General features: G+C 39.0%; 1 protein-coding gene across 2 annotated transcripts in view; it reads right to left on the reverse strand.

Moving 5' to 3' along the window:
• CPNE7 (copine 7) overlaps nucleotides 1-14,199 on the reverse strand; it is an 81,756-nt gene extending 67,557 nt beyond the window's left edge. For both annotated transcript variants that reach the window (XM_072422620.1, XM_072422619.1), the window contains exon 1: nucleotides 13,970-14,199. The gene's annotated coding sequence lies outside the window, so the exon portion shown is untranslated. The remainder of the gene's footprint in view (nucleotides 1-13,969) is intronic.
• Nucleotides 14,200-14,605: the final 406 nt, after the last annotated feature.

The following is a 14,605-nucleotide window of genomic DNA, read 5'->3' on the forward strand; positions in this document are numbered from 1 at the left end:
ATCTCACAACCAGCAGAGCAGAGTTAAAGCATCTCACAACCAGAAGAACCGAGCTTTAGCATTCCACAACTAGCAAACTCCCAGCATCTCACAACCAGGAGAGAAGAGTTTCAGCATTTGAAATCAACTAAAAACAAGAGGAAAAGAAAGAATCTAGCACCTCGGAGACAGGTTCATTCCCCATTCCAAAGAACAAAACAGTTTAATTAGGTTGTTACAGACATGACTATGGTGGGGGGTTAGACTGAGAGCTCCTCTCAGCAGTTAGTGATATGACTTTGGACTATGGTAAAGCTCTATGTAATATGTTGGCGCTATATAAATACAATAAATGGCAAATACAGGGCACATAAATAAATCACAGAGAACAGAGCAGAATGATAACTTGTTAGAAACAGAAGAGGAGACCTGCATCTCACAATAAGAATTACAGGATCTCACACTGAGCAGAGTTTCAGAACCTCAGTCAGAACAGAATTTTTTATACAGTACAACAGTATAACAACCCCCCATCCCCATCTCCAGAACAGCCTAATAGTATCTGACAATCATTGGTGCAGAGTTAAATAGGAATAAACAGCAGAGAAGGGCCACATTGTATTACAATCAGTATGTGAAGAGCAGGAAGACATCATCAAAGAGAATTGTATATATCAGGGAAGGAGCGCAGTGTATTGTGTCATGTGAACAGCAAAGCCAACACATGTCATGAAGGATCAGCAATGTGTGTGTGCCATTGTCTATGCGAAGACGAGGACAATATACAGACAGCTGCGCTACCTTCATAGGCAACCAAATCTGATCATTCCCAACCAATCGGTGGCTAGAAAACAGCGCCATACTTTTTACACTGACAGCGAGGATGAAACTAAATTTCTGTCGATAAGTTTTTGTGGATTGTGTACAGTGTAATTATTGTTCTATGGAGGAAATGTATTATTCTTTTGTTGTGATTTTTCTTTTATGTCTTTGTTTTGTATCTCCACTTCCAGGGATTCGTGGTTTGTCTTGGGAAAAAAAAAAAACAAGATGAAAGACTAACTATTTCTAGCTGTAGCTTTTGGATTTACAAATACATTTACTTTCTGATTCTGGGAAATAATGGTCTGCAGCAGGGCCGGATTTACCTTAAAACACAACAGGATTGCAACAATAGGAGGAAAAGTTTTCTTTGAGAAGTTCTCTTCCCCATGATAATTGGGAAGACTATCATTCCTTATAAATTATATAGACAGTGTCCCTAAGCCATGTAGGGGCAGTTACAAAACATTCTCATAGAGGTCATCCTATGGAAAAAGTGTTTCTTTGCTTCATCAATTTGTGTGCCTACTGACCCATGGGTGGAAACCCAACCATAATCCTCAGCTAAGGTCAACAACTATACGATCATAGGACAAATCAGCACCAATTCCAATATGGGAATCAGAAGAGAAAATGAGAATTAAAATGATTATAGAGTACCTGGTTATATTGTTGTACAAATATTCCTGTAATAGAAATAGCACCCGAAGGTAAAAAATGGGCTCAATTTATTAATAGTAGAGAATCATAGGGGAACCTGGGTGATCCAGCGAATCTGGAGTGGATTTGTTCCAGGATTAAAAACCATTGCCAACTAGTAGAACGAGTTTGAAAAAATTCATTCTAAATTACTGGATCACCCAGGTGCCCCCATGATAGTCCATCTTCTCCAGTCTTGGAGAGCTTTAGTAACAAGATCTATTTTACAGTTTAAGTCAAAATTAGTAGTAAGGTTGCAGCCTGAATATGGCTTTCTCATGCATGTAAATCGGGCCTGTGGATATGATGCTATACGTAGCGTCCCATTCGTGGCTGTAGAATGAGGAAGGATGGTAGACGGCACTCGTAGTCAAATGTGAAAACTCCGATTCATTGAGAACCAGTGCAGCGGTTGGGTTTGCCAAGGTTCCAAGAGCCATCCAAGAACGTGTTGTCACTGCTTGACTGAATGTAGCCTATTTCTATTCTGACCTGCCATTATTCCCATCTCTGTTCCTGTCCTCCTGGGCAATTAGCATGGTGGTCAGTGGGATGAATGCCTCTTACATTGCTGGCCATAGGAAGAATGTCACTCTTACAGAGAGCCAAATAGACCATTGGCGTAGGTTACACTGATATGGGACGTCCAGGGTACTAACAGACAAAGGAACTATTAGCAACGTCTGCAGGAACCCTGGTCGAGAAACACAGTGGTAAGAAGTTCCATTCATTTGGCTGCAGATTTATTTCCCTGAAGCTTGGAAAGAATTATTGTGACTGATTTATTCAAGCTCTCCAAGGCTGGAGAGCTTACACTTTCACCATTGAATCTGAGTTATCCAACAAACCTGAAATGGATTTCCTCAAAGTCATTTGCTATTTGCTAGCAAACGTTTTCAATTCTGGACCAGATCCATTCCAGGTTTGGTGGATCACCCAGCTTCACTGATGAAAGTGTATTCTCTCCAGCCTTGGAGAGCTTTAATAAATCATTAGATCTTCCCAAATATCTCTCTCTGTGATTGGCTGTGCCAGTTTGCAACCAAAAGCTATAATCATTTGTACATAGTAAGGTGGGGATTAATAAAAATAAATCTGTTGAAGGATACAACTGACCTAAAGATATGAGAATCACACAATGCATAAACAGATCAAAGGGAAATAAAACAGTCAGCCCAAACCTGAATATATCTGTTCAGATTAAAATGCATCAACCTGTAATACAAGATATAAATGATAAGATCGTCATTCTCGCACTTACACTATGATCAGGAATTCCCATGCAGATTTTCTCCTTGATAGAAAACTTGTGCAATGATGTTCAGGAGAATCCCACCTCGCACCATATACCATGTGTTTCTAATTATAAATCGTGTCTATAAATATCTGAGCTGATACAAGAAAAAAAATCTGTGATTTGCTTTAACGTCATGGGGTTAGAAGTGTGTGCAATTGTGAGAGAATGACAGAAGGGAAGGGTAACCTACATTCCCCCTCCTATTGTGTGAAAATTCCCCCACTTACTAGATTGTAAGCTCTTCAAGGCAGGGTCCTCTCCTCCTGTGTCACTGTCTGTCATTTGCAACCCCTATTTAATGTACAGCGCTGCGTAATATGTTGGCGCTATATAAATCCTGTTTAATAATAATAATAATAAATAAATTCCCCCGAGCTTTTCAGGAACTGAAAATCCCAGCAGGCGTTGTCACAAATACAACCATCCATCTTGTTACAATTCTCTACTGCCACCAGTCCTGTTTCAGTTTATTTACTCCTTAATGCTGCAGCCAGGCTAATGTCAAAGAACATCATTTACTCCAGTTATGTTGTCCTTAAAAATCATTAAATCTGATCCCCGGGTGCAGAATTTTTCCTTTAAATATATGTAAAAAACTCACTTGTGTGCACCAAAATCTTTAGCAAGCTCAAATATTATCCTATACAAGTAACAGAGATCATGGGCCTGATTTATTAAAGCTCTCCAAGGCTGGAGAGAATACACTTTTATCGGTGAAACTGGGTGATCCATCAAACCTGGAATGGATCTGCTCCAGGATTTAAAACATTTGCTAGCAAATGACTTTGAAGAAATCCATTCCAGGTTTGCTGGATCAACCAGGTTCACTGCTGAAAGTGTATCCTCTCCAGCCTTGGAGAGCTTTAATAAAAAAGGCTCTATATCCCTGCCCTGCATAAATACATACAACATTATAACACATAATGTCTAGGGATGAACTGCATCTAAAACCTCTGGGCTCTGCCAAACTGAACACCAAACATGTGTAACATGTAAAGGATCAGCTTCCAGCTAGCTGTATCGATCACACAAACACAAGTGTACAACATACATACAATATTATAAAACATGTCTAACGATGAGCTGCTGCTGAAACCTCTGAGCTTGATAAATAATAAAAACTGTATCCGAAACAGCATGAGTGCTGAGAAACATTGCCCATTGCAGGGTTCTATTTTAAGGGTCACTCCAGCCTAGTGGGTCAGTCCCACTTTTTAATCACTATGGCAGGGGGGTTGCCAGTAGCTCTGTCTATGATATACCTGCCTAAAAATACAAGGGGGCGGATACAAGACCAGTCATCCTGCCAATAGAGAGGGAGCAGCAGTGACTGGTCTTTTTCCAACAACTCCTTTACATGTTGCACAGATCTGTAAGAAACATACAACTGCACAAAATAAGAATGCACATCCTGATGATGTTTATTCAATATGTATTTATAACCAGTATACATACATCTCTCTGTATGTGGGTCTCCTGTAATACTTCTTTGCATGATAAACACATACAGATTGCGGGCAGTAAGCTGTCTTGAACCATTCAGTTATTTACAGCATTACATCGGGATCAGTAAAAAAAAGTAGGCAATCTTGAGGCAATGAAGAAAAACCTATCCATGTGAATAAAATGTGCAATGAATGTGCTTTGTGCAGTGTAACAGATCACACGTGTTAGAATCCAGCACACTGATAGTGATACATACACGTATTTTGCACAATGACTCATAAACAATGATAGATCAAATCAGCATTGACTCACCAGCACATCTTAGAATTCATATTAAAAAGCAGCTTTTGTGCGTCAGCCCCCATTCTTCATTGTACCAGGGGGTGCTGAGAAGTTCCTGGCTTTGCCCCCTTTCAGATGAAATAGAAAAAGAGTGTGGGGACATATGACAGCCTAATATCTTAGTATTTAACTGTGCAAATATCAGGTCTTTGTGATTCCTTTTTTCTTTTAGTGAGAAGCTGTGATGGCGGAGGCACAAGCAAGTTTCACGTTGTTGGAGTTACGGGCCGTCATGAAGTTTTTGTTTCTCCAAGGAAAGTCAGCAAATGACATTCACACTGAGATGTCACAAACACTGGGGGAGAAGTGTCCTTCCTACAGCACTGTCATAACCTGGATATCTCGTTTCAAGACCGGGCATTTCACGGTTAAAGATGAACCCCGCAGTGCGCCCCCCCCCCAACCTCAACTGACCCGGCAACCTGCGATGCTGTCCATGAGCTGATAATGGAGGACCAGCGAATTTCCGCAAAAAAGATAGCCCAGATACTTGACATCTCACGGGAGCGTGTTGGATTTGTTATCACCACTATCCTAGACATGTGCAAGCATTCAGCGAAGTGGGTGCCGAAATGTTTGAACAGTGATCAGAAGAAGGAACAGTTGAAGCATCCAAAGCCGTTTTGGCCCATTTTGAAGCTGCACAGGACTTTTTGGCTAGGTTAGTGACTGAGGATGAAACCTGGCTCCACATCTATGATCCTGCAACCAAGGAACAGTCAAAGGAATGGCGACACAGCGGGTCTCCGCGGCCGAAGAAGTTCCCAAACTAGAAATCGGCCAAAAAAAGCAATGGCGTCCGTTTAGTGGACTACCTACCTTAGGGCTCTAGTATCACTGGACAGTATTATGCTAACCTCCTGAACCAGCTGAAGGAGGCAATTAAGACGAAATGCCGTGGAAAGTTGACCAAAGGGATTCTTTTTTTGCAGGACAATGCAGCTGCGCACAAGTCCAACGTTGTGGCTGCCAAATTGAACACCCTGGGTTTCCAATTGGTCCACCATCCCCCCTACTCACCTGACCTGGCCCCTTTGGACTAATATCTGTTTCTGAATTTGAAGAAACACCTGAAGGGGCAACGTTTTGAGGACATTTCTGACTTTAAAGATGCTGCTGGTTTGCAACCCAACCAAAGGACTTTTATTTGAAGGGTCTAGAAAAGCTGCAACTACGCTGTACCAAGTGCATCAGTCTCAGGGGGGAATATGTGGAATAAATGTGTTATTTCATAACTCTGGCTCTCTTCTTTCTGGGCAAAGCCAGGAACTTCTCAGCACCCCCTCGTACACGTGTAACATGTATAGGATCAGCTTCCAGCTAAATGTATCGATCACACAAACACAAGTGTACAACATACATACAATATTATAAAACGTGTCCAAGGATGAGCTGCTGCTGAAATCTCTGGGCTTGATAAATAATAAAAACTGCATTCGAAAAACCATGAGTGCTGAGAAACATTGCCCATTGCAGGGTTCTATCTGAAGGGTTGCTCTATCCAAAAGTGATGTTTTGGTTATAGGTCCAGTCCAGTGGGCACAGACAGTCCTTGTTTGATACAGCGTGGTATATTTGCTGTTCACCTAGGTAGTTTGGGATTTTTTCAACAAGCAAACACAGCCAGGAAGACCTTAACAGTGGGTAATGCGGATGCAGGCAGCCATCAGGGTGGACTAGGGGTACATCTGTACCAAGCCCCGATCAAAAGAGTTTGACTTTTGCAATGCTGGAACTTTTAGACAAGGGAGTCCCGGAAAGTTTCTTAGTATGAAGCCCAGAAAAGTCTGATGAGGGTCCTGTGCTGATGTGCAGAACTTGGATAGCAAAGGTTGCATCTTGTTCCCAGCAGCCCATGGGGTCTAACTAGTCATCATAGCTTTCAGCATGCATTATTTGGGGGGAATGTCCCCTTTTTGGAACCAAATGTCCCTGTCCCTCTTGGTATTCCTATGTACAATATACCTATATAAAAATGTTAAACCACTGTTTTTCAACCTTTTTTGAGGCACGGCACATTTTTTACATTAAGGCGTACCCACACTTTTTTGGCTTGTGAGCTACTTTAAAAATGACCAAGTCAAAATAATCTACCAACAATAAAAATGCTAAACATATACATAAACATATATATATATTGTTTACTTTGCATAACAGCATGAACATGTATGGCACAATACATCTCTTTATTTATTTATTTTTTTACTATTTATTTTTATTTATTTACTTTCGTTCCACTTTAAAGATTATAGTTCACTTTAAATAATAAAAACAAATGAACATGTGCAAACTCCTGACTTCAATAGTTTTAAATGTTACTAGCCCAATAACTCCATTAGCTGTGCATAAGTGTAACACTGTGCATTAAAGAAACAAACCTGGGGACTTCCACATTTAATTCAACAAAATTACACCTGCTACATACCGAAATTAACAAATATTAGTAAAAGAAAAAGTGAGGGACTTTACAGTACAGTTGACATTCAAAACAACCTGAGGAGTGCAGGATTTTCGAAAATTCTGGATTTTTGAAGGTTATACTTACCTCCACACACAAGCCAGCCTTCCTCTTGACGCACCTTCCCTGGGACGTCTCAACGTGTATTTAGCGTAGCAAGCAAGACCTAACAGCTGTTTCCGCAGAACAGCGCCATCAAAACATAAGTGGCCAAACAGTATACTACAGTCCCTGTATTGAAAATGCGCTCCGGAAAGCTGAAATGCATGCTGGAAAGCTGAAAGAACCAGATTATCGATAGACGGATTTTTGATTGTCAACTGTACAAAAGAAGAAGTTCTAGCTAAGGTGCAATATGACACCCAAAAAGAGGGAGAACAGAGAGCGAGAGCAGCCTCTGTATTCCTTTGTCACGCTATGGGTCCGGTGCTACCACAAGCCAGGATTAATGGCAACTCTTGCTATCATGAGAGTGGGCGTCAGGGCTTCAGGGCTTCCCAATTGGCTCACGTAGCCTTGGCGATCCACCCCTGACTTGGATCATTTACCACAGCACAACAGAAGATCTTTCACGGCACACTAGTGTGCCACAGCACAGTGGTTGAAAATCACTGTTTTAAACAAATAAATTGTATCTACAGGTATTCCCCGGGTTACATACGAGATAGGGACTGTAGGGTTGTTCTTAAGTTGAATTTGTATGTAAGTCAGACCAGGTACATTATTTTAATAAATGCATTTAGGACAGATGTTTGTCTCAACATATTATTAGGCAGTGTGGTGTCAGTTATTGTATAAAATCCTCACTGTGAGTTAATCACAAACAAAGCAAAAAGAAAATCTTTATGGAGCCTAGACATTCCATAACTTCTGGAGCAAGCTGTGCTTTGATATGCAAAAAGAAACAACTGCAGCGTTTGTATTGGTCATTAAAGTGTTACAAGAGGTTGCAGAAGAGCTCAGCTCTTAAGATCACCCACAACCTCAGCTGTGTTTAGCAAAAGATTTCTTCTGCAAGTCATGCAAACCACCCCCTCCCCCATCAAGACTTGGCCTAGTAGTGGTATCATTAGAGTTGATGTCATCCATTGTGTGGTAACTCATGGTCATCTAAACTATACGCCCCCCGGGAGGATGCCAAGGGCCCATCTGAATTTTGAAGCATTCAACAGCAAAGAGGTTTGCCAGCAGCCAAATGGAAGCTTTAATTACTTAATTATTCTCACACATGTATTGATATTGGTTCACAAGTACTATTCATGAAAGTATTGGTGCAGTGAGTGATATATTGCAAATAGACTTTTACAGGCCAATAGACAGTAATTTAGGTGTCACCCAAACTTTGGTGAAACCCCACTTCTTGACCACCCCTTTTGCAGGTAAAGTGCTCTGATTTGTCCTCCCTGGTCACATAAACTATTTGGTGGTAATGGGAGGGGAGCTGTGCACTGCCGTCCTCTGGTTAAGGCAGCTGTCAATCGGAGGGCTGGAACATGTTGTTCACTTTGCACGACTAGAGGTGTAAAGGAAAAGATTCACATTCTTCCAATGTAACATCCCGATGATCTAGTCTGAGCAAAGCCCATTGTGGTTTTATACTGCAGTCTATATTAAACCATACAGCGTGTTTTAGAAACAATACATAATTTAATTACAAAACACAGCAAAACATATTATAATATTAATATGTTATAATGCTTTCATTCAGTCAGCAGTTTTCATGCAATGACAGCCAAATGTCTAGCGGTGCTCTGATCTAATTGTATCTCCATCTACCCCTCTGCATTATACAGCTCACAGGTATATATTAGGCTGCACACTCATATTACTATCTGATGTACTTTCTGCTTTAGCTGTGCTAATACTAATGCCCTGTAATGGTTTATTTTAGCAGCGCCTGCACTTCATATTCAGTAAATGTGTAAACGACAGGACAATCAAATCATATGGGTGGCTTTAAATGATCATAGAGTTTATTCTGACCTGTGGGTGCACTTTAAACCCATGTTTTACTCTGCCGTACAGCGCCATGCCATTTACTACAAAGGGCACCCCAATGCACCACTAGAGTAGCTGACAAATCAACATTCCTTTCACTTCTAGCAGGAGGAAATTGGAGGAAATCACTCCAAAATAAACATTTTTATCCCAGAAAGTAGTCTTCAAAACCACTATTCCCTATATAGGATTGTCGTGCACCTATTGCTCTGATGACAAATGCAAGGGTCTGATTTATTACAGCATCAAAGACCATTGGTGTCAATGTTATTTTCTGTGTGTACATCATTTCTATACCAATATACCTAGAAGAGATGACAACATTTATGAAATTAAACAATTGACCTAGCAAAGTTGTCACCAGGAAAACAAGGAGAGATACAGGAATCATATAAAAATGAATGGGCAAACTGGAAAATGTGCAGAGTATGATTTAGTAAAGTTCTCCAAAACTGGAGAAGATAGACTATCATGGGAGAACCTGGATGATCCAGCAACCTGTCTTAGAGACACCAAGAAAAAAAAGAAGAGTGTAAATCTACAAAACGGGCAAACAGAGCTTCCCTTATGGTTTCCTAAAACTGGATAAAAGTTATGTTTTTGCATTCACATCCAGGTGCGCTGCAACCAATTCAGATAAAAGTCCTTTTCTTGTGCCTTACTGTGTGATACCATGTTGTGCCAAGGCAATGCATTGTGTAAATTGGCCCTTGTAATTACAACTCTAATTGGGCAATATGCCTTCATTCCAGTGCATTATAAAGCTTTTGCATGCCAGCGTTTAGCATCCATAAGTTGCAATGGTGATATAGCCACCACCTGGATTGTGCCATGGACAAATGGGAGGGTGGATTATATTTAGGTAAAAGGGACACCCAACTATGAAGAATTCATAGAGTAATTCCTTTGTAGACTATGACTGTATCTTCTTTTAAATGGACTGTTAGGCTATTCTCATGCTTCATTCCCATACTAAGTAAGGGGAACATAAATTAACCAGCACTTAAGCCTACTAGCCGGAAAAGGGATTTATTAAATATTAACATTTTAATCTGTTCAATGTTAAGATTGAAAATTGTTAGAATTGTGTGTTTTAAAGTGCAATAGTTTCAAGTCTATTCTTATCATAATATAACTGAAAGAAAGAAGTTAACACATTTCGGGGGGTTACCACTTCATCAGGGCTACAAAAATATAAATAATGTAACTAACTAATGGAACATATAGACAAACAGTGCATATACATCCCAATAGTATCCTAATATAAATAAAATTGTTAGTCTATAAAGTCATTTTATACTTTTAGATTTTAATCTCATTATATACAAGAAACAAGCGTGAAAATACAATGATAATAAAAAATTAAGTTAGGGCTTTCAACCATTGATGTCGCATACTATTTCATATCTTTTGGATCTGATCCATAGCACTTTCTACCAGAGGCTTCTCCATTACAAATTGTTGATTATACAATATCCAAACTCACATCTCCTGTATATGGTTAAGTGATTCCTGCACCCTACATATACAATATCCATACTCACATCCCCTGTATGAAATTAGGTATTCCATTCATGCACCCTATATATACAATATCCCCACTTACTTTTCTTATATATATTCAAGATCTCCATCTATGTCTCTAGACATATGGAATCTATGCTCACATCATTTGTACATAATCAGGATCCCTATTCTTGTTCCCTACACTCATTGCTTCTGTATATAATTAAAATCTGCATTAGTTTACCCTACAGCATCCAAACCTAAAGATCCTGTACAATATTGGGATTCACATTTGTGAGCATTATTGTACTTGCATGTACTGTACATACACACATTCAAATTTCCTGTATATAACTGGGACCTCCATTTATGTCCCCTACACATACAGAAATAAAATTTCTTGTATATAATCAAGATCTCCATTCATGTCCCCTGCACATACTAAACATACATCTCCTGTATATAATCAGGATCCTAATTGATGTCCCCTGCACATACAGTATTGACACTATTGTACAAGACTAGGACCTCCATTCATGTCCCCTATACATACAGAATTTAAATCTCCTGCAAATAATCAGGATCTCAATTCATGTTCGCTACACAAACAGTATTCACACTCAAATTTACTGCACAAAGCTGGGATGTTGGGATACAGAACTCACATCTAATGAATATAATCACATGCACATACACTATATATTTTATATATATATATATATATATATATATATATATATATATATATATACAGTCACATCTCCTGAATATAATCTCCATTTATGTCTCCAACACATACAACGTCCACACCTAAATCTTCTGTACAAAACCAGGATCTCCATTCATATTCCCTATACATACACTATATGTATACAGTCACATCTCCTGTATATAGTCAACATCTTCATTCATACACATACAACATTCATAGTTATATCTCCTCCACAAAGCCAGGATCTCCATTTATATTCCCTATGATGCATGCAGTGCCCAAACTCACATCTTCTGTATAACACCAGGATCTGTATTCATATTCCCTGTACAAACATCACCTAAACTTACATCTTATATCCAGGATGTCCCCTAAACATACAGTATGTATGCTCACAATGACTGTATATAACCAAGATGTCTATATATGTCCCCTAAACATACAATATCAGTTGTCACATTTACTGTATATAACCAAGATCTCTATATATGTCCCCTAAACATACAATATCAGTTGTCACATTTACTGTATATAACCAAGATCTCTATATATGTCCCCTAAACATACAATATCAGTTGTCACATGGACTGTATATAACCACAATCTCTATATATGTCCCCTAAATATACAATATCAGTTATCACATGGACTGTATATAACCACAATCTCTATATATGTCCTCTAAACATACAATATCAGTTGTCACATGGACTGTATATAACCACAATCTCTATATATGTCCTCTAAACATACAATATCCACGCTCACATCTTCAGTTGTCACTTAAGATTGAGCAGCACATGAATTGCTCTGCCTCTTAGTTCAGGGATTATCCCTTTGCTTACAATAGCATTGTTTTGTATCAAAATCATGAATTTTGAATGAGGTTAATGACCCGTCAGCAAGTGATTAAAAATTCCAGGTGTAGCTGATCCCCATAAGAGAAATCTCTGGGACCCCCAGTGGGACATTCCTATAGGGGGTAATGAATACTCCCATCGGAAGAACAGGGGCAAACATTTCCTTTTCCTTATAGAAAGAAGAGCATTTACCGCTCATCTCGAATTGTACAGAAGATCACCCAGAGAACAGACGTCTCGTCACCCACCATTCTTCTTCAGACATCTGTCCATCATAGCACCATGCATGGCCGCCTAATGTATTCACTGACAAGTTTTATGATAGCCTGCACTGTTCAATCTTATCATCTCATCTTCACATTCTTTATTGTTTAATTTCTAATTTTAAAAACTGGAGAAAAAGTGGAACAATTATCAAAAACAACCAATCAAATGTCATTGTTAAATAATGCAAAATATCTTATTGGTTGCTGTGGGTGACTGCTCCAGTTTTTATAAATCATTATTCATTCTTGTACCTCTTAGATACTCCACCACATAATATTATCATGATATACCAATCATTCATTTGTACCATGAATTCTTATCTTTTGTTCTACATGACATTTAAGAAACATATCATTTATATAAAAGCAGATTCAGAGAAGACTTCATGCAAGTAATACTTTATATTTGCTTACTGTGTTTAACTTCTGATTCAGCTTCATCAATAAAAAACAATATGTGCAAAATTGTGTCACTAATATTACTCAGTCTCCACCTTTTCTTATTGAACAGCAATCAGAAAACAAGAGGAAAATGATTGCTGATTGGGTGATGGATGTTGCAGAATTCTCTAAACTTTTTTTTTTTATAAAATATATAATACAACCAATATAATTTGTAACAATTTACCCCACCTCTGCCCTTCCATCAAAGCAATATCTCTCTCCCTATGTACAGTGCCCAGAACACTTATTACACATCTAATTCTCAGCCAGCGATGTCAAAGCTTTGTCCCTGGAAATAATTGGAAGTACCAATGCTATCCGGAAATCCTCATTTCCCAGAAATTAGAATATCTGAAAACTCTCTTTTTCCCGGATTTTTAATCCCCCTTCTTGTTTGTGCATTTCTATGCATGTGTTGTAAATGACGGTGATTGATCCACTACCAGTGAACGTCTGGTGAAAGTCTCATTCACTGCTTTAAATATATCATGATATCCAGAACTGTTTGCTTTATTACTGATCAGCTGTTAATCTTTTCCAGATGTTTATAAACTAATATTTATTAATGAACACCATGCAAAAAAATGTCTAATCTAATCAACAGATTTTAATCAGCTCTCCACAGGTTTATTCAATAAGAGTAATGATGATGTGCAAAGTCCTGGAATTTGGATTGAAGTTGCTATAGGGTTACTGCTTTTTGAACATTTTGCCTGTGATTAATCCAGGTAGGGTTGTGTAGATGATGCTGTGATGATATATAGTAACTCATCTGTAAATTCTTGCTAATAATGATTGGAGAGTGTTGGCAGCTATGCTGTTAGCCGTCACCCTTCACCTTGGTATAATTTCCTATAATACTTTGTAACCCACAAAGTCCCCACCCAAGCAGCATCCTTCCCACACAAAAATCACAACTTATTTCCAAAATCTGTACAAGATCACCCACATGCAGACCCATCACTAGTGGTCCATGCAGTCTTTTTTTTCTAAGAGGAAAATAAAAATAGACTTGTGGGGTCTTCCAAGATCACCCACCATAACCGCTTCCCAAAGCCTGACCCCCTCCTTCTACAAAAGCAAGCACAAGATAAAGGGACAATGGTGCCACCGACTACCATACAAAGCCAAAAGTCTCACCTGCTGTGCCTAGTGGCACTCTTCTCCTGGTCACAGAGAGAGCTGATGTGTTCAGAGTAGCCTGTTCGCTGTATGTATTGCACAGCATCTCATGCTGCCTGCACTTCTAGCAGCTCACCCAAAGGGGGAGCCCTTGCTTGCCTTAACCCCTTAACCACCAACATGCATCCTCTGCTCTGGCTGCTGCTTCAAGGCTTCGCATCCCCAGCTGATTTTGTTGCTGATGTTGCACCGCATCCTTGAAATCAGTGTGATACAATCAGCGTCGGAGCTCTTCTTCTTCCAGTAGGATCAATTCACAAAGCTGAAATACCAGGACAAGCATCCTATTTAAAAGAAAACAGAGATTTTATTTTCATTGAGATTTGAAAATTAAATGCAAATCAAGATCCTTATTTTTTTTTTTTGTAAAGAGAACAAAAAAAATCCCAATATAATAATAATATAGTTATTATACTTTTATTGATTATTATACTTTAAGGGCTCTATTTATAAATCAGAAAATCAGACATTTCCTCCCTAGTTGGAATCTTCCAGGTCCATGCGTTTCAAAGGCAGTATTTGATTCCCACCAGGGAATGTTTAAGGGAATGTCAGATTCACTATTTTATAAATACAACCTTTAATATAATATTA

Source organism: Pyxicephalus adspersus, chromosome 9, assembly GCF_032062135.1.
Source record: "Pyxicephalus adspersus chromosome 9, UCB_Pads_2.0, whole genome shotgun sequence".
Classification (NCBI taxonomy): Eukaryota; Metazoa; Chordata; class Amphibia; order Anura; family Pyxicephalidae; genus Pyxicephalus; species Pyxicephalus adspersus.